Raw genomic sequence first — 6000 nt, 5'->3', positions numbered from 1 at the left:
TATTGAGAAAATCGCCTTTAAAGTTGTCCAAATGAAGTTCTTATCAATGCATATTAGTAATCAAAAATAAGGTTTTAATATATTTACAGTAGGAGTTTTACAAAATATCTTCATGGAACATGATCTTTACTTAATTTCCTAATGATTTTTCTCATAAAAGAAAAATCAATAATTTTTTTGACCCATACAATGTATTTTTGGCTATTGCTACAAATATACCCCAGCAACTTAAGACTGGTTTTGTGGTCCAGGGTCACATATATATTGGGGGAGGGTGTGTGGGGGTGTGGGGGTGGCAGACAGACAGACATGTTTTCATATGACTAGATGGACAGCTTTCAGATATTCGTCTTTGCAAAATCACAAGAGTGGTTAGGACAGTCTAAAAGTGGCAAATGGGGAAGAGAGAGAGTGAGAGAAACAGTTAGAGAGAGAACAACCCTGTAGACTGTCAGTCATTTTCTCCGGTTCTTTGCAGGGAGAGGAGGCTCCCAGTCTTTTTAATTCTCCGTGAATCTTCTGTCCATCACCACTCTTTATCCATGCTTTAGAGCTTGGCTTAGACTCACGCACTGTCACTTTCCTGACAAACTACACCTATGCACGGAGAGACGTCATAAACTGTCAGGAAAAAAGGGGGAGAGAATCCACCCGACTCCTCTCAAGAGAAAGAGGAAACCCATACAGATACTCCATACACAATCACTTTTCACCACACACTGCCTCTGAATAATTCTTAAAACATTTATTTTTTAAAAATCTAATTCAAGCTAAAGAATACAGAATGACAAGTATGGAAACTTATGTAAAATATTTTGCAAGGAAGTTTGAAGAATTGAAATTACGTGGTAAAATGACTAGTAGCTCTAATATATTAGCTTTGAAGCTTTTTGTTATGTTTAACCTCATTTTTAATAAACCCCGCACATTATTATGGATTAGGCTGTTGGCTGGAAGCTGCAGGTAGGCAATTCATGTAGAGGTTTTAATTTGACCTAAAATTAACCATGACCATTTTCTAGGGCTTTGACAGCACCCTACTTGGATTAGCCATTTTAATTATCGCAAATGTCAAGTGAGGCTAAGAACCTGCTCACAACAGGCTAAAAACACCAAACAAAATGACTGAACCAGTGATACCTTTTTCTTGGGGTGAATATATTCTCACATCGCAATGAATTCCCCGAGACGTGCTCACAATAACTGATGACAAGTGAAAAACACGAAACAATCAGTGAAACAACTCCAGTTGGTCAAACTCACTCTTAATGGCACACAATTACAAAATGCACACTTTTACTGTAAATAGTAAAAATGTGGGAATAACCATATATTGAAAATATGTATTACACAACAAGATAATACAGTCCTTTTAATATATTTATATTTAGTATATTATGGATTTAACAGAATAATATACACTTTTACAGTTAAAAAATGTTTTTTTTTTTTTTTTTTTTTTGGAAGTAAAAATGTGTGAATAACCATTCAAACTGAAAATCTGTATTAATTAAGATGATAAAGTCCTTTTAATATATTTAATATATTTTATATTTACTATATTATGGATTTAACAAAATAACATACACTTTTACAGTTAATTTTTTTGAAGTAAAAATTTGTGAATAACCATAAATTAAAATCTGTATTACTCAACAAGATAATACAGTCCTTTTAACATATTTATTATATTTTATATTTAATATATTATGGATTTAACAGAATAAAATACACTTTTACAGTAAAAAAAAGTTTTTTTGGAAGTAAAAATGATAGATAATAAAAAAGATATTATAGTCCTTTTAATATATTTCAACTTTAATATATTTTAGATTTAACAGAATAACACACACTCAATATAAATGTAGTATCATATATCAACAAAATAAAACTAAATATTGTAAATGTCAGACAGCTCCCCTGTGTAAAAACAGTTAAAGAGTTTCACAGAAATCCCTTGAAAAATTACATTTGAGTATGTTTTATTTTACAGTACATTATTGAATAATATACTGAATAATTCTCTTACCAAGTTCTCTCAGTAAAATCAACATGTTTAGCTTTGCCAGTTTTTTAAATGATATTCAAACCTGGTTTATCTGTTTATTCGTTTCGGCAACATTTTTTACACTTCAGAGGATCTTACCGTTAGCCTGTGTTGTTTGATCAGGTTTTGTGCGGCTGTTCTTAATATTCACCATGATGTCAAAAGTAAGAGTCTCTCTGAGCCGTTTCCTTCTGTTCAGCTGACAGGTGAAGTAATGGCCCATCTTTCCTCCAACTTCTAATCCTGTTTACTTTCCTCCTCGGATGCTGCCTTTTCCACAGCTTGGAGTCTGGGGACAAGCTTTGTAAACACGCAACCTTCTCTATTCACGCCAATTTACAGGCCTAGCAGCCCAAGGCTCTACTTTGCAGATTATGAATGCTTTAACCTGGCTTTCCACACCTCTTGGTAATTTCGTCTGGTTTATCTTCTTCGGACCACATTTTCTAACCCTCCCCCTTTACGTGTGTCACTTACGTGTGAATTTACATGCATAAACGTCGTGACCACATCAGCTCCAGCTCTTCTTGATATGCTGCTGCCATGTCATCACATTCTGCCGGTGTGCAATTGTCAAATTAAATGATTCGTTTTGCATACCAAATAAGGCCGTGATCAGTTTGATTGAAGTGGTTGAACAAATGAAGTGATATTCTAAGGCACAGGGCAATAAAAAAAGGACGCTTTCTCCTTGGCAGTCGCTCACATCTTTAAATTGCCGCATGACATGTTAGTAATGCAGCAAATTAGCAAATCACGGCAGCCTCTCTTTAGATCAGGTGCCACTTACATCTGTGTATTAATTGATAAGAGAGAGTGTGAGGAATCCTCTGTGTGAATACATTACTGCCATCACAGAGCTGACTGCACTTACAAAATACTGCAGGCACACAGGTAACGCGATAAGTTGCGATTATTTTGCATTTATATTGTAGATGCTGTTGATTCTAAAATAAAACATACCGTTTTGGCAAGAACATCCTTGAAAAAATAAAATGAGATTTTTCTATAACACCATAAAATTATTTAAATATAATGTCATGTTTAGGATGTTGGAGAGACTGTGGTGTATCTAAAGCACATTATACACTTTTTTTTTTTTCACTAGAAAAATAATAAAAATAGAATAACAGAGCCAAATAAAAAATGTGTGCTTCATAAAGAGTATTGACTTAGAACTACAGCATTTAGAGGTGTGGTTGTGGGGCATAATATAAATATGTTAATTTTGACATTCAACAATGACATTTCAATCCTAAATTACTCATCCCCATGTCTTCATTAAACACAAACAGGGATGCTTTGCAATATGTTCACACTGCTTATTTATATACAGCAAAATCATATACTAACCACATGCTGCTAAATGACAAAAAAGCAGCAATAAAGCCGGCATGAAATCAGAACCAACCCTGTTTATTTTCTTAACGCACGTTATTTGATTTTTGTGAATGATTTATCCATGCAAATTAAAATGCCATTTATTATAAAATGTTATTCCAATTAAAAATGCCATTTATTCTTGTGATTGCAAAGCTGATTTTTCAGTCTTCAGTCACGCGATCCTTTAAAAGTCATTCTAATATGCTGATTTGATGCTTAAGAAACATTAATATTATCAATGTTGAAAACTCCTGGATATTTCTGTATATTTTGATGAATAGAAAGGGCAAAACTTATTCAAAAATGGATTTTTAAAAATAAAAATATATAAATAAAATAATAATAATAATAATAACAATAATAATAATAAAAATGTGTTTTGGAATTAAAAATGTGTAAATAACCAAAATAATAAACCAAGATAATAAAATTATGTTAATATATTTTACATTAATATATTTAACAGAATAATATACACTACTAAAATCTTTTTTTTTTTTTTTTGGAAGTAAAAATGTGTGAATAACCATAAATTGAAAACCTGTTACTCGATAATACATTAGATTTAACAGAATAATACACTGTACACTTGTGAAAATCTTTACTGTCACTTTTGATCAGTTTAATGCATCCTCGCTGAACAAAAGTATTAATTTACTAGTATTGAAAAAATAAAAAATAGATAAATTCTGACCCCAAATTTTTACACGCTTTTTATATAATTTATAATTTAAAAAATAAAGTCAGTCATTTCCACTTCATTCTGACTTCAAAATGTAGTCTTTATGTCTTTTACACAGTTTTCCAAGTTTTCTGAAGCCTTCAACAGCATTGCGGGAGGAACAGACCAAAAAAAAGTGTCATTCTTCCACATATGCAATGCATTGTGATTACATGCATTTTATTACATTCGTGTTTATTGTCACTGATGTTAACCTGGAATGATTCATATCGAAACAGTGTTTGAATATTTTCCAGTGTGAATTACAAAATGTTTGGTTGTACCATTCCTTCAAGAGCGATGCAATAGTCCTCACTGGAGTCAAAGCCTATTAGCACTCTTATCTCAATTAAGTTTTCCCTCTGACTTATATATACATCTGTCTTTTTGTCTCCCTGGTGGTGAAATTTGTTTTATGGCCCTCACCTGCTTGTACTCGAAACCAGCTAAATAGGCCGGCAGGTCTCTCATCCACCCTTCAATACGACGACCGTCTTCTCAACCTTTCCCTTTAACATGCCGAACTTCTAAACCATTCATTATCTTACCGGTTTCCCCCCTGTGCCGCCGCACACTAACAAGTGAACTATGACAGCCCTATTCTATCATTGAAATGATTAATTTGAATAGCCAAAGGTTTCCTCACAATTATTTCTCCATTTATATATCCGAGGGCCTTTATAAACGGCTATGGCTATCTATGAAAAATCTGGGCCACATTTTCTCCATTCGTTTTTGCATAAGATCCATTACATTGCTGCGGGGTGGAATTTTTAATCTGCCCCACTTCAATAAGCACATCTCTGCCTACCTTGAAAATATTGTCAAAAAGGAAGGTGGTTATTATTTATCAGTGCCAGGATTGATAAGAAAGGGCCGAGAAGTGCTGGTACATGTCTACGGTTGGGTCAAATGAGACCACAAAGTGAAACAAAGACATAATCTAAATGGAAACTGAAATGGAAACTTGAAAAGAAAAAGCACTAAAGCCTTTGTTCAAGGCAGCAAAGTGTCCGACATATGCCATACTGGGATCGTGCTGCAATCAGATAAGGTAAGACTCCCTTGCAAAGTGAGCAAGGGTTTATTACAGCCATTTTGTGAGATTATGCAGACACATTGGCTTGGCAAAAGTAGTGATTAGGCAGCAGCCTTCCCATGTCTCGCTTCCATATGGGTCTTTACAGCTCCAGTGAAGCCATTAATTTAGGAGGATCAGTGCGAGAAATATCAGTACCCACCGAAATTTGGTCGGACTCACAGGCGCTATTGAAGGGCACCAAATGACATGCAAGGAGGACTTCCAAAAGCCTCTGTGACTGCCTACGACTGCTCCCGTTTCAGCTGGACTAGTATTTACGGTTAAATCCCCTGGTAGCCCAACAAGTCGAAGCGGTTCTCCGGAGATTACATCCGTGTTCGCACACTTACCTGTCAGTGTTCCTGACAAGCTTATTCCTCTGAGCTTTTGGAATAAACTCCTACACCTTCACTGTGAAATCTACTTTAGCAAACTCCATTTCACACCTCAACTGTAGCCCGGTTTCATAACTTAATGTCAAATGTTGGTAAATAAACATGTAGGATGCTGCTTATCGAGTGAACATTTAAGTCCTTCCAAAAAAAAAAAAGAAAAAAAACATACAGACATTTGGCTACTTCCAGTTTTGTATGGCGGTTTACTAAATATGTGACTGGGGTTACATTTTTTTGGCATTGCAAACAGCTACAATATCTTTAAATATACAATAATGATAATCAGGACCTTTATTTATCAGGATGTACAGTGGAGTCCAGTTTATCCCCCATTTATTTTCAGAAATAAACAGCAAGTATTTGGACTTAAAGA

This window comes from Labeo rohita, chromosome 6 (genome assembly GCF_022985175.1).
Source record: "Labeo rohita strain BAU-BD-2019 chromosome 6, IGBB_LRoh.1.0, whole genome shotgun sequence".
In the NCBI taxonomy this organism is placed as follows: domain Eukaryota; kingdom Metazoa; phylum Chordata; class Actinopteri; order Cypriniformes; family Cyprinidae; genus Labeo; species Labeo rohita.
Note: the sequence above shows the minus strand (reverse complement) of the source record.